The following is a 26,081-nucleotide window of genomic DNA, read 5'->3' on the forward strand; positions in this document are numbered from 1 at the left end:
ATATATATATATATATATATATATGTATTTCTCTGCTATTCATAAGGTTTTCAGTGACTAAGTATTTGGAAGTAGTTCGTCACTCCTTCTTCCTAGTCTGTCTTCATCTGGAAGCTCATCTCTGAAACCTATCCTCCATGAGTGACCCTGCTGGTATTTAGCAGTTCTTCGAAAAGAACATGGGAACACTGAATGGTTTAAAATTTAAAAAGGTGTGTGAATTGGATTTAATGACTTGGTGTGGTGCTGTCGGCTAATGAATCAGATGGCAAAGTCGGTGGTTCAAGCTCACCAATTGCTCCTTGGATACCCTCTACAGGGTCGCTATGGGTCAGAATTGACTCAATGGCACTTATCAATAACAACTCAAAGAACAAAGAATAAAATTTTGTCAAGGACTACCTTAGCCAACTGATTTATTTTAACATCAGTGATGTAAACATTATGGGATCCCTGATATATTATTAGATCACTGAAGCTCCACGGAATTAATTTCATACCTGTAATTAGAGTTAAATAAAGAAAAAAAATACCCAACATAGTTTGATGGACCTCCTACAAAATATCTGGCAATATATTCTTTAAAACTCTTGAGACTGAAAAATAAGAAATAGAAAATATCTCTGACTAAGGAAAATTAAGAATTAATGGAATTAATGCAGTTAAATGCATTTTAGTATGTTGGATTGGATCATATAACAGAAAATGGACATTAATAGGAAAACTAATGAAATCTGAATAAAAGTTATGCATTTTACTTAAAAATAACTGAAATAATAATGCTGGTGTAATGGATTCTGAGACAATAAATTGCTTACCAGAATAAAATATGTAACCTCTTTGCTATCACAATTTCATTGGCTTCAATTAATTATAGGAATGTTGATGTAGGGCATGGCTGTCCTACTTGGGAAACGATAAGTATAGAATGTTCCAAATACCTAAATAATAATTTTTGGAAAAGCTATTTGTTTTTAACTTTAATAATACATTATAGAAACATAAAAATAATCCATATGGGTTAATGAGATAATTCCATCCTTGCAGATAAATTTCTTTATTTTGTGACTATTGTAAAGCCTCACCTATGTGGTGTGGCACTATAAGGTAAGGACTTAAGTGCAAGATTAATTTGAACCACAAGGTGGTAGTTCATACTCATCAGCCACCCTTGAAAATCCTATACATGTCACTGTGACAGAACTGACTCATAGGTACTTATAAACAACAACAACAAAAAGTAAAGATTACAGTGGAATTAGAGATTAAGGATGACTACACCTTATTAGAAGGCATGACTCAAGTCACCTCTCCACTCTTAATTTCCCTTGGAAGCATGGTCTGATTCTAATTTATAAAACTACTTTGTATAAGTTTACCCTCTCTTGTTCTGGCTTTTACATCTGACCTCCAGTTCTTGGGACACTCAATCTATCACTGTCATGTTCCTCACACGGGGCGTAAGTTGTCACAGCCCTCACAAAGGGCATCATTTGTCGCGGGGACAATAACTACCCCGAGTCCAGGTACAATGCACCAAGAGACCTAAGGGAAGCCATCACCAAACAGCACCTCTAAATGACAGCCATGGCAGTGACCAAGACCAAGGTTCACACAGGAATTTATTGAAGTAAATAAGAGCAGAGGTGAGTATGAGAAAGTGGGAGAGAATTATTTCCTGTAGGGAGTGGAGGATAAGGAGCATGCCGACCTTACAAGAAGTTATTTTCTAGCTTTCTGGAAGACTGAGCTGCTAATCTATCAAGGCTGTTTCTGCCGTTTCCAGCATGTACTGTTTCCAGTACTGACACCAGTGGAACCACTTTCACTTTTGCTGGAGAGACTGCCATGTCGACTTTTGCCAGGGGCTCTAGCTTGTGGCCAAATCCTGAGTTCCTACACCTCTCCAATTCACCAGCTCCCATAGCCTTGTACATCAATCATCTGTCATCTGACCTGGTGATTCCAGTTCCTCAACTTCTAAAACTACATAAATGAGAAGATTCCTCCTGACTGATCTGTGAACTACAGCCTCCACAACCATTGAGTCATTTCTCTTGACAACTGTGTTTTTTGTGAGACTTTGTAGCATGTTGCTGAACTCTGAGAGTTGAGGGAAAGGAGGAGTACTGATTGATATCAAGGACTATGGATATATCATGTCAGAAAAGTAGAACAGTGGAGATATCTTTAACCCTCAACTCTAAAGGACCAACCATATAATGAGCTTTCTAAATAAATGATTAATGTACACTCAGAGCCTGGATTCCCTCAGGAATTCCCTGTCCAAACACCTTGGGCCTGTTTTTAGGGTTATGCAGGCCTTTATTCCGAGTTCATTATCCCAAGGAATAAAGTTGCAGTAGCTTTGCCTGAGAATTGCCTGGGGTGCTGTTGGGAGTGGTTAAAGCAAAAGAAAGAAAGAATCCATGGCTATTATTATCAGTGGAAATGCTGGAGGTCCTATAGGATAAGAACTGGAATACTAACCACAAGGTCAGCAGTTTGAGTCCACCAACGAATTCTATCTCAGATGACTTTTACATATATATTGTACCTAGAACCCTGGGCAATTAAAAGTCATCTTTTTATTATATGAGAAATTTTTTTGGACAACTCTGTACCTACACATAACAATGCAGCATATTTTTACAATAAATTTAGAAATAACACATAAAGGTCACCCATATTGCAACTATGTTTTATATATTAGTAGAGGCAATACATATAAATTAAATTTTTTTGTAAAGTTTTATTTGCACTTGTCTGCATTATTAACGAAATACATTAGTGTTTTAATAAATTAGAAATTTATTAGTGTTTTGATTCAGAGTAAACATAATATGTGAAAAACAGTGAGTTTCTTCACTTCATTCTTCCACAGAACTACATTTTTTATTATAGGATTTCATTACAGAGTTATATAAATCTTTCTCCATTTGGCTTGGGTGTTGACTAGTCTTTGCCAATCACGTCATAATCAGCAATCTAGTTGGCAATAGATTCAAATGTATGTAGTTCCAATCTGACATTTAGCAAAAACTCCTTTGATGTGTTTGTAAGAAAGGATACTTTTGCTTTAACATAGAAATACATTCACACACACATGCATATACACACAGATTCTTCTCTGCAAATTATACTGGATAAAATAGCTTCAGCATATCACTCTTTCCTCTCTATGTAATATAAATCTTGAAATACATTTCAATTTGGTAAGATGAAAGCAAAAACAGATTTAAAAGTAGTCACTATGCTATCCTAGTGTGGCGTTGAGGGTTAATGCACTGGACTGCAGGTTTAGTTTGAACTGCAAGATAAGCAGTTCAAGCTCACCAGCAGCTCCTGGGAAATCATATAAAAGGTTGGTATCAATTGGAACCAATGGCAATTAACAACAAAATGATACACTCAAGTTGAAAGCATCCTATTGGAAAGAAAAAAGAACAGAAAAAAACATGGCTGTGGTGTTAAAAATAAATTACTTTTTTTTTTTTCAATACTAAATTATAGACAAAATTTAGTTGTTAATGTAAACCAACCTTGCATTAGATTGTTCTGCTTTACAAGCACGGCTTCTTAATTTCCTAATTTCACTCAGCTTCTGAGTAATACTTTTACTCATTTAAGAAGTTTATTTTTATAAAGCACATACTGTGGGAATGTGGTTCCACAGGTTGTTCATTCTACAATAATCTTAACATGAAAGTTCCCTGTATCAACATACTTAAATGTCAGTGTTTCATTTTTTTGTATAATGTTTAGACCTAGTGACTAGACAATCAAACTAAAAGTAATTTGATCTCTAAAGGAAGGATGTATGGAAAGTAATTCCAAGTATGTTAACTGCCAAGGTGATTAAATTTCTTTGATAAACTCTAAAACAAATCTGTTTCTCCAAATAAAGTGTAAAGAAGATAGGCAAAATTCTGTAGCAAAACAAGGTTATAATGAAACATAATAGAGTAATTCAGAGTTGTTATTATTGCAAAGTGCAGTAGAGTCCGTTCTGACTCAGAGGAATCCTGTATAGGGTTACCTAGGAGCAGCTGGTGACCTTGAATTGCTGACCTAGGGGTTCAACTCGAACTTGCAGTCCAGCACATTAATCCACAGCACCACACGAGAAGTCCAAAATTCAGATAGAACACAGTTAAAAAGAAATAGTAAAATCTTGTGTTACTTCATCCCTTCTGAATACCTGCATGTGTTGCTTGTTAGAAAATAAATCAGTTTATAGAAAGTCATTTAGAAAAAGTGTGAATCAAGTGAATCTATGAAGGCTCAGTACATGGTTAATCTTAAAAATTAAGCAGATACAATATGTTTTCTTTCATTTTAATTAAGACATAACAGATACACTGATGACAAAATAAAATTGTTTCAATTAGGAAAAGAAAATCAAATCTGAGCTGTGATATTACATGAAGGGCTTTAAAAAGCTCAAGGAAAAATTCCATTATCTTTGAATTCCATTTTTCAAGACACTTTTTGAAGCCTCCTGATACATAGATTAAGCTCTAGCAATAAGGCAATAGCTAAAAGTGCTTATGATTCTAAAAAAATTTTTCAACAGTTCTTAGATATTATTAGACCAAAATGATTAATCCATAGTGAAAAAACAATGTACATGTTTACAAATTATTTAAATTACAGTTTTTGCATAACTACATCAAATTATATTATTCTGTCAGCTGGTACTTCAAATCATTGGAGCCACTTATCATGTAATCATGCAGTGTAAAACCACTGTCCTTAGACATAATATCTCATTACATAAATGTATAACTATTAAAGCAACTGGCTATTTCCTTCATAAAGGAGGACTAAAATGTTTTCTTGGTCATGAGACATATAGATTAACAATGGATTTGTAATTATATTAAATTAAGTGACTAATATATCCAAGTGAATCATCTGCATAGGTCCTCACAAGAGTTTAAATAACAAATTTAAACATAGTTATAAAAGTCACCAACTGAGATCATTGGACTAGCTACTAATTTTTGTCATTCTGTTGACTCTTTATCTGTGACAACACTACATCTGTTACGGGTGACCTTGAAAATATATCCATTTAATTATAATGTGCACTTCTCCAGAATCCTTAAGCATTTTTTCAAGGGTTAGGTGTTTCCAGGTGTACTTTATATAAAAAAAATATCATTTAAATAAATTGGAAAAGCACTGTGTATCTACATCCATTAATTCCTGCTGTTCAGCGCTTAAGGCAGAAAAATAGAAAAATGATGGAAGGATGCATAGACTAATGGGTAGATATACAGATAGAGCATTCATCAATGCTACACTGTGATCTGATTTGCTCATTTTAAGATAGCATTATATTTAATCATAGCACACTACCCCTCCTCAAACTACACAACCCTTACTGGAATAAACCAGACTTAAATATAGAAATGGTTTTGTGCTTCATAACAAATCTTAGTCATCGGTAATATGGTTTTAGCAGCCAGGATTCAGTGTTCAGAAATATATGTGACATTCTTTCTATTCTCAAGACATAGAACATATGAATGTGTTTCATTTCCATTTTGACTGACTATTTAATTTGACTTTGTGTGTGAGATGGCCAGTCTTTTCTATTTACATTTTTTTTAGTTTGTTCAAGTATGCATACAATGGTGTGAAAAGTTTTAAGAAAAAGGCTATTGCAAGCATAGAATAAAGTAATGATCAAGAAGTTCCTACTGTGAAATACAGACTCAATAAAGAGGAACCATGATTCAATTACTAAAGCTACAGTTACTTTGGTGTATCAGAAAGCGCTTTTAACCAGATATTGAACACTTTGTTGCATTCTTACCCAGATAACCTAAATTTAAATCATTTTAACTCTTGGAGTCTCATTTTGTTAAGTATGAAGTTTAGATGAACTCCAGGTTTAGAACAGAAATAAATGCAATGCCTGATGTAAGTTCTGATTGTAGGTTAGAAGCAAATCAGCAGGAAAATCTTTCACTGTAACGATAGCTTTTTCCACAATCTTAGGTCCTCTGTTTATTTCATGAATGGCTACTTTTATAAAAGCTGTCTGAAGATAGAAGAGAAAGAGGCTTAGAAGTTTTAAAATATTCTTGTGACTTATATCCTAAAATAATGATGCTAACAGTCTTGCAATTAAGTTTGTAATTGAATTTCATTTTGGTTTATGCCAGCATTATTAGAAATTTGTATCTTCTACTTTTCATATTTCACTGGCTCTTTTGTTCTAGGATATTACATATTCTCCTTTCTTTAAATACTTACAAAGAGATATTCTGTTCTTGACTTCAGGCTAATATTTCATTTCCTTAAAATTTACTGATTTATTGATTAAATAATCTCAGTTCAATCACCTCTGAGTATACTTAGTTAGGAATTCTAGTGTTGCACTGTAGAATAAACACTGCAAGTTTGGCAGTTCAAATCTGCCAGGCACTCCGTGAAAACACTATACAGGGTTGGTATGAGTCAGACCTGACTTGATGACATTTAACAATTTTCTATAGTAGATTCCATGTGTTATAGAGTATAATGTCTCTGTAGGATTTTCTTGCTATAATTTTTATGGAAGTAGATTACCAGGCTTTTCTTTTCTGGTAGTGAACAGGAAAGGTAAAACATTAACTGCCTCTTCCCTACCCAAGAGACAAGCTAGAATGCTAATCAGGTTACTGAATGGGACCAATCTTCCCTACCCAGGAGACAAGCTAGAATGCTAATCAGGTCACCAAAAGAGACCAATCCCCCTCGTTTCCTTCCTGTCCTCAAACAGGTCAGCACCTTAGCCCTTCCCCAACTCTGACCCATATAATCCCATTCAGCGCTCAGAATTTGGAGAAATCAGCTCCTATGAGCCAGCCAGATTAATAAAGTCTGAAACTCTGCTTCACCTCTCTGAGTGCCCTCGGTTTCTTATGGACCCTGAGACCCAGAGCTGCTGCTGCGACACCCGGGTTCCAGAGCTGCTGTGGCACTCTCTGGCCTAGAATTGCTGTGATACTCATGGGCCTAAAAGCTATTGTAACACTCTCGAATCTAAAACTGCTGTAACAGTAGGTCCAAATTGTTAACCTAAAGGTCAATATTCAAGTGCAAACTGTGCTACCCAGGGACTTCTAATAGCCAGTCTCCAAGTAAGCGAGCACTTGGTGACACTGAACATAACTCTAAAATAACAATGCATTTTGACATACTTGAAGGATTAAAAAATTCATTATCTGAAAAATAAGTTGATTGATTATTAATAGAAGTAGAGATTAACAATAATGTATATTTTATTTAAAATATGTTTGAATAATAAATTACAAAAACAGTTATAAGTACTAAAGTTGAAAATGTTTATTAAATATAGTAATTTTTTTTTCAGTGATTTATTTGACCCCTGGCAGTGAATTACTTCATATGGTCCATCTAGCCATGTTCTTCGCTTCTTCCACCAAATGACTGGGTTTTTAAGTGTACTCATTAGTTCTGATTAATAGAGGTCTTGTATAGAATTTTCAAGGAGCAGATGGTGAGTTGGAACAGCCAACCTTGTAGTTAGTAGCCCAGTGCTTATCCTAAGTTACCATACAATTAGTTGGCTGGTGTTGTTGATAAGTGCTGTCTAGTCGGTCTTGACTAGTGACTCTGTATAGGGTTTTGGAGGAACACTTGGTGGGTTTGAACAATCAACCTTGAAGTTAGCAGTCCAGTGCTTATCTTACAGCACAACACCAGGATGTTGCTGTTGTTAAGAGTTGTTGAGCTGGTAACAACTTTTAGCAATCCTGTATAGGATTTCTGAGGACCGGCTGGTGAGTCTGAACCACTGACCTTGCAATTCAAACAATCTGGCAGTACAGTGCTTATCCTATAGTGCTACCACACTAAGATAGATCTATGAGAATGTGAGTTGCCTGTGGTGTCATTATTTGCATTATTTGAAAATTTGAACCGCTTGCTAATAATATAAATATGGTACATGGCATTCTTGGGAAAGAGAATACAAATAAAATATGTTGCTATTGTTAAGTGGATTCAAGTGGGTTTCAAAACTCTTAAATGGGGATTTCTCAGATTTACCATCCTGATAAGCTTAAAGTGAACAAAGAGGCAAACATAAGAATCTCACTACCACTGATACAGAATAGTCAGAAGTCAAGCATATCCAGCACTGAACCTCCTCAATCCAGGAAGCAGAGCTCAGGTACAGGAGTCGGGAAAGATTGTAGGAAGTAATGACAGAGAAATGGCAGCAGGAGAAGCACCAAAACCAGGACAGTGGCACAGGGGATAGAAAGGATTTCTGGAAACTCGAGTAAGAAAATTGAGTGCCTTCCAGAAAGAGTCTTGCTCAAGGAGTGTGGTATTCTCAACAATATCTTGTGGAGTTAAGTTTATCAACCCACAGAACTAGAGTTAAGTACCTTGGGACAAAGACCTGCTGGAGAAATGGGGTGTCTCTGGGCACTTTATAACACTTGCTCGAGCAATCAGAGGTCAAAGGGCCACACTATACTAAGGCTGAAGGCCAAATAATGACATGAAAAGAGACTGTCCTTATTGAATAATTGTATCATGAGTTTTTTCTGATTCTAAGTTGTAACCTTTTGCTTCCCTAGTAGACCCCATAACTGTGACTATGGTATCTGAACTCTGAGTGACTCTTGCAATGAATTACCAAACCCATCAGAGAAGTAAGATTGCCATGAAAGGGACAGTTGTCAGAACTAGTAAAAAGGTTAGGGAGGGGAGGCTTGCCTGACTTCTGCCTCAAAGGAATAAGACTTCAGTTTCTGATGCTTATGATGGTGGATTTCTCACCACCTCTTAAAGTTAGAAGGGGTCAGATGTTACCACCATGTTGTGTTTACATTTGTTATGTGGAAGAAAGTTATAATATTAAGTAGTCTAGTATAAGTCTCTCTTGTTCTTTGGACAAGTTATCAGAAGGGACAAGGATATAATGTTTGATAAAATAGAAGACCCCAATGAGATGGATAGACAAGATGGCAATAACAATGGGCTCAAACGTAAAAATTTTGAGTGTGGTACAGCTTTTTGTTGCATTGTGTATAGGGTCACTATGGGTCAGAACCTAATCTAAGGTACCTACCAACAACAAGCACAATAGTCTGTGATTGTATTCAAGCTTACATTTTAAGCCCTTAGTTAACTGAGATTATGGTTTACAGTGAGAGCCCTAAATATATTTTGAATCTCCACCTAAATTCACCCTATATTGAGTTCTTCCTGACCATTGACCAGCAATGCAAAAAACTTTGCCCTTAGGTAAAATGTGTTTGAAAGTAGATTGCTGAAACTCTACTAGAGCCCAACGTGTGCCAGTCGCACCCTCAGAGACCTGTCTGAGGCACCAGAACCTCATGATTATGTTTCATACCCCAACCAAAATGATCAGAAAGCACAGAGTCAATCCTGAAAACTTTTCTGACCTGCAATAGTGTATGTATACCCAACATGTTCCATTTCCTGATCCCTAATGCTGCCTGTGACTGATTGATCTGCTGCCAATCACGATTTTGTGGTGAATTTCTTTTGCTTTTCACCTTCTATTAAGTGGCTATAGAAACCCTGGTGGCCTGGTGGAATATGCTGGGCTGCTAACCTCAGGGTCAAAGTTCACATCTAACAGTCGCTAAGCAAGAAAAAATAAGGATGTCTGCTCCTGTAAAGATTACAGCCTGGAAATACCATACACAGTTACTATGAGTCAGAACTGACTTTGTGACACACAACCACCACCACCATAATTGGTCACATGACTGTGAATCTGTTAGACATCATTATAGTCTCATGCTTAAGGTTTCCTTCCTCTAAATTATTTGTCTTTTTCCCTGTCTTTATTTTATTTAAGACTTAATAAAAAGTCTCTACACAGAATTCTGTAGTATACATTCGAGTTTAGGATATTTTTCCTTAGAACAAATGGCAATGTAAAAAGCTTTACTCCCAGGCAGAGTGTGTGTTTGAAATTAAATTATAAGTCCCCTTGCCAACCCAGGGAGAAACAGACTGAGATGTCAGGACTGCATGGGCATAAATCATACGTGTTCATAAATGAACAATATGGTCAGAAGTTTCCAGAAACAATTATGTAAACTATTGTAATATACAATAGTAAGTATATCCCATTTATAGTCATTTTCCCATTTCAGTAGACTGGCCTGAAATGGAGATGAATTGATCTGACATCTGTCATGATGCTGTGATGATTTCCTTGTTTTCTACAATTAGATACTTTGCAATACATATTTTAGATACCATTATGGACTCATTCTGATGGTCTCTCTCATTTGGATAAAATGTCTTTGTCCAGTTGCTTAGTCTATGTCCTTTTATAGGAGTCTCTGTAAAATATATTTGAACTTGGATCTTCTTACCATAGAATAGGACAATGTCTCATTACCTTTAGGTTGGTTTCTGAATTACATAAATATACTTCTAACTCATCTGTGTTATATGGTGGACAGCAACTCTGGACAAATGGAAGGATTTTCATCTTTAAATTGCAGATTTATTTCTCATTTACTTAGGGCATTACAAAATTAAATTTTATCTCAATATATGATCCTGAAAACTAATAGGAAGTATCAGTAGCTGGAAAATATGACCTTGGTGATAGAAATGATGCTAGCAGTTGCATGATTGAACTTTGCAAGACCAATGACTTATTTATTACAAATACTTTTTTTAAACTTATGGCAATTATACATTTGAATCTCACAAGATGGAATACATAGAAATCAGATTAACTACATCATTTGTAAGAGATGGTAGAAAAACTCACTATCATCAACCAAAATTAAACTAGGGGTTTATTGTGGAACAGACCATCAATACAAGTCCAGGTTGAAGGTGAAAAATTTTTTTAACAAGTCCACAAGGGCCAAACATGTAACTTTGAACATATCCAACATCAAATTAGAGATAATCTCAAGAAAAAAATTGATGCATTAAACACTAATGACCCAAAAGCTGTGGGATGATATCAAAAACATGATACAGGAAGAAAACAAAAGGTCATTAAAAAGACAAGAAAGAAAGAAAGAAAAGACCAAAATGAATGTCAGAAGAGACTCTGAAATTCACTCTCTAGTGTAGAGATACTATAGTAATTGGAAGAACTGAAGGAGTAAAAAACTGAACAAAAAATTTCAAAGGACAGCTTGAGAACGCAAAGGCAAACATTATAATTGAATGTGCTAAGACCATGATTTAAAGATCCAAAGGGAAGAAAACACTCAGGTTTTCTCAAGCTGAAAGAACTGACGAAAAAATTCAAGCTTCTATTTGCAATATTGAAGGATTCTATGGCGTCCTGGAGTCCTGGTGTGATGCTGTGGAATAACGCACTGGACCACAAGGGCAGTTTCAGCCACAAGGTTAGTGGATCAAATTTGCCAGCTGCTCCACAGAAACCCTCTACAGAGTCACTATGAGTTGGAACCAACTTAATGACACGTAACAACAGTAACAACAAAATGGGAGTTCTGGTGTAAGATAAGCACTGGACCAAAAAGGTGGTTTTAACCGCAAGATTAGAAGTTCAAACCCATGAGTCGCTCCTTGGAAACCCTGTACAGCTCTCTATGACTCAGAACTAACTTGATGTCCCTTCACAACAATAACAACATGGACAAAATATTGAAAGATGCAGAAACCATCAAAAGAAAATGGAGGTATACACAGAATCAATGAACCAAAAAGAAATACTGATTGTTCAGGCATTTCAGGAGGTAGAATATGATCAAAAACCAATAGTACTGAAGTAAGAATTCCAAGCTACACTGAAGGCATTGGCTAAAACTTGGCTGTAGGAATTGACAGAATATGAATTGAAAGAAAGCTATGTGGTGAACCAATTGGAAGAGACCCATATTTGTGCCCACTCTAAGACAGGTTGTTGTTGTTGTTGTTGTTATGTGCCATGGAGTCGGTTCCAACTCACAGCGACACTGTACAGGGTTTCCAAGGCTGTAAATCTTGACGGAAGCAGAAAGCCTCATCTTTCTCCCATGGAACAGCTGGTAGTTTCAAACTGCTGACCATGAGATTAGCAGCCCAATTGGTAACCACTACAGTACCAAAGCTCCAAGACAGGTAACCCAAAGGAATTGAGAAGTCATTTAACAATTTCATTAATATCACATGCAAATAAAATTTCACTGAATATAATTCAAAAACAGCTTTAATGGTACACTGACAGTAAATTGTCATAAATTCAAGCTTGTTTCAAAAGAGAACATGTGTTTAGGCATGCCATGACTGACTTCAGATGGATCCTGGTTGAAAGCAGAGAATGCTAGAGAGATGCTTATGTGTATTTTATTGATTATGCAAAAGCTTTCGGCAATGTGGATCATGGCAAACTATGTTCTACATTGCCAACAATGGGTATTTCAGTACACTTAATTGTGCTTATGCGGAACTTGTACAAAGATAAAGCAGCAGTCTTTTAAGAAGAACAATGATATCCTGAATAGTTTAAAATCAGGATAGGTGTCACCATACTTATTCAGTTTAAATACTGAGGAAATAATCCAAGAAGCTGGATTATAGGAAGAAGAACATAGTATTAGGGTCGGTGGAAGACTCATTAACAACAACAATATGCAGATGACATAAACTTACTTGCTGAAAGTGAAAAAGACATAAAATACTTAGATCAAAGATTAGTATGGGTTCCATTCCAATGTAAAGAAAACAACAATTCTTCCAACTGGGCCAATAAATTACATCATGTTAATACAAAAAATGATTGAAGTTGTAAAAGAGTTCGTTTTGCTTAGATCCACAATCAACTATCATTGAAATAGTAGCCAAGAAATCAAAGGATGTATGGAGTTAGACAAACCCATAAATACGACTCCATAAATATTACAACTAAGAAAACCCTAGAAGACATTCTTGTTCTGTTTCACATCAGAGTTCCCATGAGTTGGAATTGACTGGGTAGCATTGGGTTTGGTTGCATGATTTTTTCTGATCCTGGAGATCAATAGCAGTGCTATAGAGCAGGAAATCTAGAGGCTTTTGCCTGAAAGCAACTCAACCACATCAGAGCTTAAGTCCATCTTGTGCCAAGGTTTATGTGTTCAGAAGCCAATTTGCCTTGAGTTCCTCAGCCGAACTGTCAAAGTTAGAAGATAAGTATATTTAAAAATAGGTTTGGCTCTTACCAGCCAGCACTGAGCAATGGGCATCTCCTTAGACAACTGGCACAAGTGCTGCAAAACCAGGGACAAGAAAAAGCACTACCACAAGAAGCAATGTATGAGCTGGGATGCCCTGTGGCCAACACTAATATCTGTGTGGCTGCATAAACACAGTGCATGTTAGAGGAGGCAAAAAGAAGTACCCAGGCATGAGGCTGGATGTGTGGAACTTCTCCTGGGGCTCTGAGTGTTGTACTCAGAAAACAAGGATCATCAGTGTTGTCTAGAATGCATCCAAAAATGAGCTGTTCTGCACCAACACCCTAGTGAAGAATTGCGTCATGCTCCTTGACAGCACATCGTACAGGCAGTTAAGAGTCCCATTATGCACTGCCTCTGCACCACAAGAAGGTGCCAAACTGACTCCTGAAAAGGAAATGATATTAAACAAGAAATGATCAAAGGAAATTCAGAAAAAATATAATGAAAAGAAAAAGAATGCAAAAATCAGCAGTTATTTGGAAGAACAGTTCCAGCAAGGCATCTTCTTTGCATGTATGGCTCCAAGACCAGGGCAGTGTAGCAAAACAAATGGCTATTTTCTAGAGGAGCTGGGGTTTAATCTGAGGAAAATCAAGGTCCAGAAAGTCAATTAAAGCCTCTTCCCTTATATCCAGCAGATGTATAAAAGGTGTTTATTCTAAACAAAACAAAAAAACAAGTGGGTTTGGGTGATGATCTCCAGCTGGCTGCAGCAGGAATACTCCTGGGCATGCTCTTTTAGGGTTCTGGAGATGTGATGTCATTATTAAAGCACATTAAAAAAAAAAAATTTAAATTTTCTTACCTGCAGTAGTCTACTTCCTACTTCCAGAGGTGCACTGCTGTCTTTAATCATGGTTACAGGAGATTCCTTTGTTCTTAACACAGAGTTACTGTACCAAAAAGAAAGGTCAACTTTCAATTATTTAAAGAGGTTGTTGTTGTTGTTGTTAGGTGCCATCGAGTCAGTACTGACGCATAGTGACGTTATGCAAAGCAGAAAGAAACTCTGTCCGATCCTGGGCCAATCTCACTACTGTTGCCACACTTGAGTATATCGATGCTACCATTTGGCCAATCCTTCTCGTTGGGGGTCTTCCTCTTTTTCTCTGACCCTCCACCTTAGCAAACATGATATCCTTCTCCAGTAACTGATCCCTCCTGACAATATGTCTGAAGTATGAGAGACGAAGGTTGGCCATCTTGGCCTCCAAGGAGCACTCTGGCTGCACTTCTTCCAGAATGGATCGATTGGTTTTTTTGGCTGCCCATGGCGCTTCCAATATTCTTCTCCAACACCATAACTCAAAAGAATCAATTATTCTACAGTCTTCCATATTCATTGTCCAGCTTTTGTATGCATATAAGGTTATTGAAAATACTATGGCTTGGGTCAGGCACACCTTAGTCCTCAAGCTGACATCTCTGTTCTTCAACACTTTAAAATGTCTTGGGCAGCAGATTTGTCTAATGAAATACATCATTTGATTTCTTGAGTGCTGCTTCCATAAGTATTGATACTTGATCCAAGAATAATGAAGTCCTTGACAACTTCAATCTTTTCTCCATTGATAAGAATGCTGTTTATTGGTCCAATGGTGAGGAGTCTTCTTTTCTTGACATTGAGCTGTAATCCATACCGAAGGCTGTGCTCTTTGTTCTTCATCAGTACATGTTTTAAGTCCTCTTCAGTTTCAGCAAGCAAGGTTGTGTCATCTGCATATCACAGGTTGTTAATGAATTTTCCTCCAATACTGATGCCACATTTTTCTTCATAGAACCCAGCTTCTCAGATTATTTGCTCAGCATACAGGTTGAATAAGTATGGTGAAAGAATACTACCTTGTCACACACCTTTCATAATTTTAAAACATTCAGTGTTCCCATGTTCTGTTCAAACAATTTACTCTAGGTCCAAGTACAGATTCCTCATGAACACAATTAATTGTTCTTCAATACTTATACTTCATAATATTGTCCATAACTTGTCATGATCCACAAAATCAAAAGTCTTTGCGCAGTCAATTAAGCACAGCGAAACATCTTTCTGATAGTCTCTGCTTTCAGCCAAGATCCATCAGACATCAGCAATGATATCCCTCGTTCCATGGCCTGAATCCGGCTTGAATCTCTGGAAGTTCTCTGTCAATGTATGCTTGCAGCCATTTCTATATTACCTTTAGTAAAATTTTACTTGCATGGGATATCAAATAAATTTGTCCGATGATTTCCGCATTCCATTACATCACCTCTCTTTGGAATGGGCACAAACACGGATCTATTCCAATCAGTCAGCCAGATAGTTGCCTTCCTAATTTCTTGGCAGAGATGAGTGAATGCCTCCGGTGCCACCTTACTTTCTTGAAAGATTTCAATTTTTATTCCATCAATTCCTGGTGCCTTGTTCTTTGCCAATTCCTTCAATGAACCTTGGACTTCCTCCTTCAGTAGTATTGGCTCTTGATCATATACTATCTCTTGAAACAGTGAACATTAACCGTTTCATTTTGGTACAGTGACTCTGTATTCCTTCCATCTTCTCTTGATGCTTTCTGCATCATTCAATAATTTGCCCAGTGAAATTTTCATTAATGAAAATCGAGGCTTGAATTTTTTCTTCAGTTCCCCCAGCTTGAGAAATGGTGATCGTGTTCTTCCTTTTTGGTTTTCTGATTCCAGATCTTTGCACATTCTGTTATAATATTTGTCTTTATCTTCTTGAGCTGATCTTTGAAATTTTTGGTTCAGCTCTTGTACTTTCTCATTTCTTCCATTTGATTTAGCATCTTTATGCTAGAGAGTAAGTTTTAGTGTCTCTTCTGACATCCATTTTGACGTTTTCCTTTTTTATTGTCTTCTTCATGTCCTTTTGCTTTTGTCATGTATGATGTTCTTGGTGTCATCCCACAACTCTTCTGGTCTTCAGTCTTCAGTGTTTAATGTATCAAATCTGTTCTTCAGATGATCTCTAAATTTAGGTGGGATATATTCAAGTTCATATTTTATTTTGGCTCTCATGGACTTGTTTTCATTTTCTTCTGGTTCAGTTTGAATTTGCATATGAGTAATTGATGGTTTGTTCCACAGTGTGTCTCTGGCCTTGTTTTCACTGATGATATGGAGCTTTTCCATCTTCTCTTTCCACAGATGTATTCAATTTGATTTCTATGTATTCTATCTGGTGAGGTCCATGTGCATAGTCATTTCATGTGCTGTCTAAAGAAGGTATTTGAAATGAACAAATCATTGATTTTGCAGAATTGTATCATGTGTTCTTGAGCATCATTTCTATCACCAAGGCCATATTTTACAACTAGTGATCCTTTCTCTTTGCTCCTTTGCATGCCAATCACCAGTAATAATCAATATATCTTGATTGCATGATTGATCAATTTCAGATTGAAGATGTTGGTAGAATTCTTTTATTTCATCCTCACTGGCTTTAGTGGTTGATGTGTAAATTTGAATAATAGTAGTATTAACTGGTCTTCCTTGTAGGTGCATGGATATTTTCCTATCGCAGACAGCATTACACCTCATGACTGATCTGGATGTGTTCTTTTTGACAATGCAATATGATTCCTCTTCAATTTTTCATTCCCAGCATAGTGAACAATGTGTTCATCAGATTCAAAAGAGTCAATACCAGTCCATTTCAGCTCACTAATGCTTAAGATATCGATGTTTATGTGTTCCATTTCATTTTTGACAACCTCCAAGTTTCCCAGATTCATACTTTATACATTCCATGTTCCTATTTTCAATGGATGTTGACCACTGTTTCTCTTCATTTTGAGTTGTGCTCCACCAGCAAATGAAGGTCTGTGGGCTTTTCTCCTACAGGCTTACTATATTCACGTCATCATGGTCAATTCTACTTTGAGGAGGCAGCTCTTCCCTAGTCACATTTTGAGTGCCTTCCAAACTGAGGGGCTCATTTTCCGGCACTATATCTAACAGTATTTATCTGTTATTCATAAAGTTTTCAGTGACTAAAGATTCGTAAGTAGTTCGTCACTCTTTCTTCCTAGTCTGTCTTCGACTGGAACCTCATCTGAAACCTGTCCACCATAGATAACCCTGCTGGTATTTAAAATACCTGTGGCATAGCTTTCAGAATCACAGCAAGTCACAAGCCACCACAGTATGACAAACTGACAAAGGAGTGGTGGTTTGAAAATGTAGAATATAATTAAGGAATCCTGGTGTGAAAGGAGTTACAGGATAATGTGTTATACAGCAAAGTCAGTTTGAACTGCAAGATTGTGGTTCAAAATCACCAACCACTCATCAGAAAGCTTATACAGGGCCCCTATGTGTTAGAACTGACTTGATGGCCCTTAATAACAATAACTATACAAGTTTACTGTATGGAAGTAGAACTTTGGATACTCATCATGGTGTCATATTAATGAGTTTGCTCATCTAGGTGATCTATGTTTGTCTTTGTCTTGTTTTTATTCTTGTTTAGCACTTATTTAATATTGCCTTTGCCTTCATATTTCTTCTTAAGAAAATAAAATATTTTGAACACAATAACCCTAATTGAAATCTTAGTATAACCCTTATGCATTCCAAGGTTCAATGTCCATTTACCCTTTTCTTAGCAGTACTTTAAAAATATTCCAGTCTTGGGAGTTTCTTGCATTGCTTGTGGAAATGCAAAATGGTCTAATCACTCTGAAAAACAGTATGGTGCTTCTTCAGAAAGTTGGAAATAGAAATATCATATGGTTTCTATTTGAATTAGTGTGCAATGCCTCTACTTGGTATATATCCACAGGATATATGAGCCATAACACAAGTAGATACATGCACACCAATGTTTATCACAGCACTATTCACAATAGCAAAAATTCAGAGACAGCCTAAGGGCCCATTATTGAAAGAATGGATAAACACACTTTGGCACATACACACATAATGTAATATTATGTTATCTTGAAGAATTACAAGGAAGCTGCAAGCCATTGCATAACATGGATGAACCTTGAGGACATTATGCTGAGGGAAATTAGTCAGTCATAAAAGGACAAATATTGCATAAAACCATTATTGTAAAAGCTTAATAAAAGATACCCATACTAACAGGAAAAAAAAAAAAAATCTTTGTTGGTTACAAGAGTAGAGGTGTAAGGGGGTGGGTGTCAAGATGAGGTGAGATGAGTGTGGGAAGAGGACCATAGAGCACAGGGTAGGGGATAGACATATTGTAGAGACACTTTACAGTTTGGTTGTTGGGGAGGGCAATACACAAGAAGAGAGAAGGGAATGGAAGAACAAGGTAGATATGGGAACACTGTGGTAGTTTGCATCAACTAAATGAGACAGAAGTAAATAGTGCTGCATGTTCAAGCTTGGAAAAACAAGGCTCTGTAATGAGGGATTGAGGTATAGTCTGAATGCTTAAAAGAAAGAAAATAATGTTAGTATGCTTGACTGTCTTATGAATATTGGTTTCCCTTGCCTACTCCTGTAAAATAGACACTTGAGTGGGATAGAAAGGAATATCAGAAAACATGATTATGGAAAACTTGTAAGTCCATCTTCAGCCTATAACTCATTGGAATACCTAAAAGGGCTTCTAGAACTTTCCCAGTGAAATAGGCTTCCTGCAGTGCCTTTGTAGTGTATAGGACCTTAGGTGGAATCCTGAGCTCCTTCCAAAATCTTCTGAGGTGGGACATTCCCACTTGAAAGGACAAGCAGACCAGCCTGGAACAACTAGTGGAACAGAAGGTATGTCTTGAAAGAAAGACCAACAGGAAAAATCCAAAACAAAAAGGGTAGTCTGATTGGCTACTACAAGAATAAGTTTTTCACCAGGGGGCCATCAAGGCAAATAATCAAGTCTCTTCAGGACAAACCTCCCTCCAAAACTGAAACTCAAAGGGAACACATGAGCAGGCATAAATGCTTGCTGGTGATTATGTTGGTCTCTTGGTGAGTGGAAGAAGGGGAAAGGCAGAAATTAAGATATAGGTCAAGTATGACCACATTCCATAGATTCCTGTCTACCTGGAGATGAGAAAGAGAAGAGGAAGGACTGGTTAGTTCAAAGTGTAGTGAAACCTATGGACTTGTGAGCCCATGGACAAGGACATAGGCACATAGGGATATAGCTGTGAGCAAAGTGTCCAGCTAATATTAAATGAGGGGAGATGCACAAGAATGACCACACTTGTAGATAGTACCCATTAGGCCTAGCTTCGATGGCGTGATGATCAGAAGTCAAATAGAAAAAGATTTAAAAAAAAAAAAAAGTTTTTGATAAAGGAAACAAGTGCAAATTGCTACAATTTGATAATTTGATGAACTTGACTGTTGTTCTCCCATGCAAACTATCACTTAATTCACAATGTAATCTTAAAAAAAAAAGAATTGATTGAGCTATATGTTAAAATGCCTTTTTTTCTTTTTTAAAAGTTTTTATTATGAATTGAGTGTTGATGACCCATGGTAACCCTGTATGGGGTTTCCGAGGAGCACTTGATAAGTTTGGACCACCAACCTTGTGGTTCAAACTGACTCTGCAGTACAGTATGTTGACCCACAGCAGCACACCAGGACTCTGAGACTAAATATTAACTATCCCAAAAAAGTCAAGAATACATTAAAACTTTTATTTTCTTTTGACATCTTATACTAAATGCCACTGACATCAGCACTCATGGTTTAATACAAAGATTACTGAAATGAGAACCAAGATCCTGATTCTGGTTCTAGTTCTGGCATTTGTGAACCTTGTGATCTTAAACAAACCACTTACCCATCTTTAAAATATCTTCTTCTTTAGAAGAGGTATAACTAATAAGGGGGAGTAGTTAATCTCTCATTTCAGGGACAGACGATCTAGGACCATCAAGAAGAAATAGCATGAGTGGAATGTGATAGTCCTATCTAGAAAAACAGCCACAACAGACACGGTGGCAGAAATGGTGGCATGGAGAGATATAGCAGCTTTGGGTTCTAGGCCCACGCACTGAGGCTGACTTGCAGAATGTGCCCTTTGGACATTTAAATGAATATATATATTTTTTGTTTTGTATGTGTACATCGATATTTTTGCCTTGTTCATTTGTGAGTTATAAGATGTAAATGGAGAGCCACAGGGAGTAAACAGGATAAATGTTGTTGCAAGGAAGGGGTTGTAATCATTGAGATGAAACAAAGTGCATAATTTGCTGAATGCAAAGCTGATGATCCTGTCTCTAACCTTTACCCAATTCACAATAAAAAGTTTAAAAAGATTTTTAAAAAAATAGCTGGGTCAAGATGCAATAATGTGTATATATATATAAGGTCACAATTTCTGGTTTGCAGTAGGTAAACAATAAATGCTAACCAGGTACTATATTGACAAACTGTCAGTTCAATATAAAACTTAAAAAAAAATTGTTTTTGCTATATGTATCATCAATCTGTTCTTTTGTTCCCATTCAAGAAATTGTAGCACTTTTTTCTGTGCTTAAAATTATTCTAATTTTAAAGGAATTATTGTTACACTGTGTATGTTTTTACTTTAGATGACAATATTTCTTTCTATATAGAACTGTGGAGAATAGTCTTGAAGTGAAAAATAATCCTAAACTATGTGTCCATCATATTGCAGAGGTAAGACCTCAAAAAATAATGCTAATCTGCCTAAAATCAGGAAAAACTATGTGCCCATATTTTTGCTTCTTACTCTTATAGGCAATTTCCTTGCAAAGAAATACCCTATGGTTGAATTACAGAAAAACCTGTATGAAGAATGCATTAATATTAACTGAGGGAGGACAGACTGCATTTTACTCATGGGATTTAGGCTTAAGCTGATTAAAGAGCACTTTATAAATCCACTTGGGCAAAGTTATGGCACTAGGGGAGATTTGAAATAAGACTATAATTGTGAAAAATTCATGGGATGTCGATTCATACTGGCAACTATAATAAAAGTGGCCAGAAGTTACAAAACAAAAACATCCCAGTCTTTATCCTAGTTGAGTAAGAACTGGACTCTCTCTCTCTGCCACCATATTTTTAATCCTGTAGAGGTCGTCCTTTTTTCTTGTCAAATGAAAATTACAACCAACAAGATTAAAACAGGCAAGGACTTAGTTATAAAACCTTCTTTACAAAGAGAAGAAAGGATTAACCTAAGGGAGGAAAGGAAAATCAAAACAATGTTGGGGTGGGGACACCACCCTGAGGAAAGAGAACAGAACCAAGTCTGAGATCCTAGTACTGCTTTAGCAGCTGTTAAGAAAAATTTTAAAGTCTTAAGTTAACTAGTGGGAAAAAAAACACAACAAAAAACAAAAGTACTAAACATTTTCACAAAGTGGTTAAGCAATGGGTTGTTTCAACCACATGGGAGTCATCTCCTCATGGTAGATGCACCTTAGCCCACTGGATTTTGGGTCAGGGAGAAAGAGACTAGGAACACAGAACCAGGAAGAAGCCTCCATAAAGTTTTGTCAAGCCAAAAGGAATACTATGTTTTCTGTCAGTCTTTTTTCCAGAATACAAAAGGGTGGATCAATTTCTAAGATCATAGAGTTTGGATACAAATCAACATTTTCTCTTTTCCTTTGTTAAAATGCCTGACTACCCTCAGGTCAGTAAAATAGTAAGGAAGTTGTTGGTTGTGTCTACATCCAAAGTTATGTCCACTTGGAAACTCAGCAATTTGGGGTTCACCTTCAGAATCTTTTTCAGCTGGGGCTTCAGTTCCATGATCTTAGAGACCACCTTCCACAAGTGAAAACTAAACCTAATGTCATTCTCCTGTTTCAAGGACACCACAGAGCAGATGGGGTGTAGCATATCCTCAACTTGGAGCTCTTTCTACATGGAACTGGTGTAGTGGTGGCAGAAGTATCTGCATTTCATGCTCATGGGGGTTCTCATTGGAGGCTGAGCATGAGGGACATTTACTAGCTTCTTCAATAGGGTCAACTATGTTCACTCTCCTGCCCTTGATTCCTTTCTGACTGCACTGCAAAAGCTCATCAACTAGTTTTTAAGAAGTAGGTTTGTCAAGAGTCAAGTTTGAAAAGGACATCAAAGGGGAATGACCTATATGAGCTACCCCAGTTTCCATAAGAAATCCTGGTGTGGTGCTGTGGGTTAATGCGCTGGGCTGCAAAGTCGATTTTAACTTTAGGTCAGTGGTTCAAGCTCACCGATCAATCTTTGGAAACCCTATACAGCATTGCTATGGGTTAGAATTGACTTGATGGCACTTAACAACAATAAAAATTTACACAAAAGTCAGAAATCTGGTGTCAGGAGAATAAAATGACTTCTTTTTTAATTTCCTTTTCTTTAAAATTATTATTTTGAAATAAAATCATCCTTGCCTGGTTTTACATCTATTGCATTTTTCCCTTTCTTCAATAAGACAATATGTAATTCTAGAAATTACTGCTACAGTCAACTAAATATGTTGTTGTGGTGGTTAGTTATCATCTAGTTGATTCTAACTCCTGGTGATTCTATATATTACAGAGCAGAACTGTACATAGGGGTTTCTTAGCGGTAATATTTCCAGAAAGTTTTGCCAGGCTTTTTTTTTCTATAGAGCTGCAGATGGGTTAAACTGCCAACCTTTAGATAGCCATCAGTGGCAAATCAATTGTGCTTACCAGCATCCAACTAAATATGTTGTGGTTGTCAATTGCTGTCAAGTGTGTTTCAATTCATAGCAACTGGTCATAAGGTTTCCGAGGAGTGGCTGGTGAGTTTAAACCATCACTGTCCTTGCATTTCAAAAGCACCTTGAGGTTGAGTGTTTTTCCCACAGTAAAATTAAAACAAAAACAAAAAGAAAAACAAGCAAACAAACAAAAGAATGTGTTATCAATGATCAGTAAATTTTTTAGAACTGAATTTCATATTCATTCATTAAGAAGTGTTTTAGGCCATTCATTGCTCATGATTTGGGGTATTAAATATGCTGTTATTGTTAGGTGCCATCAAGTTAATTTACACTTATAACGACCTTCCATACTACAGAGCAAAACACCCATGGTCCTGTGACATCCGAACAATTGCTAATTGATTGAGCTCATTGCTGGTGCCTCTGTGCCAACCAATCATATTGGATGTCTTCCTGTTTTTCATCCATTATATCAAGCATGGTATGCTTCTCCAGTGACTGGTCCCTCCTGATAATGTGTCCAAAGTATGAGAGACGAAATCTAACCATCTTGGCTTCTAAGGTTGTACTTCTTCCAACACAGATTTGTTTGTTCTTCTGGCAGCCCGTGGTGGCTTTAATGTTCTTCTCCAATACTATAACTCAAACTCAAACTAGATAACAATTCTTCTACAGTCATCCTTATTCACTGCTCAACTTTTGCATACAAATGGGACTATTGAAAATACCAAGGTAAATATGGAGGAAAGCAAAAGAAAAGCTGTGTTCTCTGTGCTTATTATATTGTTGAGTATTCTTACAGAGAGTATTCTATTAAAGTTTCTTTTCTCTGTTTAGGAAGTCTACCTTTTCAGTTCAAAAGCCCTCTGTGATTTGAGACTGCAAGGAAAAGATTCACTGGAGAAGCGACTTGCTGGACTGGTGAAGTTCAATTTAAGCATGGAAAGTGGAAAACAACTCTGGGGAGATGTAAGTTTCTCTACTCTGTGAAGATATCTATGTACCCTAAGCTGGTAGGAGATAAAGGGAAGTGATGGCAGAACCATGGGGAAATTTAATTCATAATAAGATACTGCCTCTTTTAGAATGAAAAGCCACCTGTTGTTTGTCAAAAGGTACTACTTACTGATTATTGCTTTACCTATTAATGTAAAGAAACTGTGTAAGTAGTCTCCTTTTCAGCTGCTGAAAGTCAGTCTTTCACCTGTCTCCAATAGGGCAAACTTTAAAAAAATTGTTTTGTATAGTCCATAGAGAATGGTTCTTTCTTTAAAGAAATCAGAGCTGTCTGCTGGGGACAATAAAAGGGTGATGCTACAGTGAGTATTGAGTTGCTTATTGCCAAGCACAGAGAAATGCTAATAAGATTCATGCTGAGAGAAGCTCTCACTCATCAGGGTGCATCATTGCAGCCTTGAAGCTGAGGCTGTGAATTGCTGCTAAACCAAAACTGGAGAAGGCTACGGAGAATTGTGCCAAGAAATGGCTCTTGTCACCCTGTAAATTGCTGTCAAGGGGATGAGATATGTTGTATTGTTTTTAAAATTTGCATGGCAAAATTATCTAGGCAAATATTTCAGTATATGGTCAAGATAGACATAAATCTATAAGTAATATGTCAAAAAGCATCTATAGAATTAATAATCTAATGAATAAATGGAAGTTATATATAGATATTTTGTTGTTCACTGCCATCAAGTCAGTTCCGACTCATAGCAACCCTATATAGGGTTTCCAAGGAGTGGGGGGTAAGTTTGAAACACTGACCTTGCAGTTTGATTTGACCTTGTGATACAGTACTTACCTTACAGTGCTATACCTGGACTCCTGCCACACCAGGATAGAGATATGTTGTTGTTATGAAGTGCTGTCGAGTAGGTTTTGACGCATAGTGATCCTATAGGGTTTCCGAGGAGCAACTGGTGAGCTTGAGGCACTGACCTTGCCTTTCAAATGGCTTTGTAGTCTGGCACATTAACCCACAAGGAGCTCGGGTAACAGTGGTTATGAGTTGGGCTGCTAACCTCAAGGTCAGCAGTTTGAAACTACCACCTGTTCCACGGGAGAAAGATGAGGCTTTCTGCTCCTGTAGAGATTTATAGCTTTGGTAACTATGCAGGGTCGCTATGAGTCATAACTGACTCCATGGCACACAACAACAACAAACAACAACAACATTAACCCACAGCGCCACACCAGGATTCCAGGATATATAACCCTGGTGACAGGCTGTAGAATAAACATTGAAACTGCTAGCCACAGCAATTCAAACCTATTGAATGCTCATGGAAAATTAAAATTCTGTACAGACTCACTGTGAGTCCTGACTCGATAGTATATATATATATATACATTTGTTGTTAAGTGTGGTGTGTTGCTGCAGGTTAGTGTGCTAATGTGTGTTGTTGCAAGGTTGAAGGTTGGTTTGAACCTAAGGGTCGGCATTTCAAGCTCACCAGCCACTCCTTGGAAATTCTATACAGATTTGCTATGAGTCAGAACCAACTTGATGCCACTTCACAACAAGATATATATGTAAACTTATGTAAACTGGTGTTTGGTACATGAGGTTTCATGTATCAATTAAATGATACTATTAAGAAACAGAAAAAGAACTGAACTGAATAATTCAATGACTTTTAAAAAGGAAATTATTTATAAAGTTAAAAAGAAAATAATTTATGCTTCCCACATACCAATTTTTAACCAATATGATATCATTTAGCATGGGTAACTAAGACACAGGAAGTAGGCATGGGTTAAGGTGTGCTAATTAATAAAACTATTTTAAATGCCAAAAATAACAAGTTCCACATTTCTCAAACTGAAGAAATTGAAAAAAAAAAAAATGTCAAGCCTCAGATTGTATTACTGAAGCATTATATGGAAAAAATGTTGAATGACACAGGAGATATCAAAAGAAGATGGCAAGAAAGAATACACAGAATCATTCCACCAAAACAAATTGTTCAATATTCAATCATTTCAATTTGTAACATATAAAAGTGGTTCTTACTAGTAACAACACTGTATAGGGTTTCTAATGAGAAGCTGTTGGGTTTTAGCTATCAACCTTGCAGTTAGCAATCCAATTGTCTTATCCTATAGCACCACATCAGGATACCAACTATATACATATATATATATATAATTTGTTTTTGTTGTTGTGTAGTGCTGTTTAGTCGGTTCTGACCCATAGCGACCCTGTATAGGGTTTCCAAGGAGCATCTGGT

The 26,081-nt window shown here is 36.7% G+C and overlaps 1 pseudogene; it reads left to right on the forward strand.

Annotated features, from left to right (window-relative positions):
* Nucleotides 1-13,203: 13,203 nt before the first annotated feature.
* Nucleotides 13,204-13,819, forward strand: LOC102813886 (annotated as a pseudogene).
* Nucleotides 13,820-26,081: the final 12,262 nt, after the last annotated feature.

Source organism: Chrysochloris asiatica, unplaced genomic scaffold, assembly GCF_000296735.1.
Source record: "Chrysochloris asiatica unplaced genomic scaffold, ChrAsi1.0 scaffold00225, whole genome shotgun sequence".
Classification (NCBI taxonomy): Eukaryota; Metazoa; Chordata; class Mammalia; order Afrosoricida; family Chrysochloridae; genus Chrysochloris; species Chrysochloris asiatica.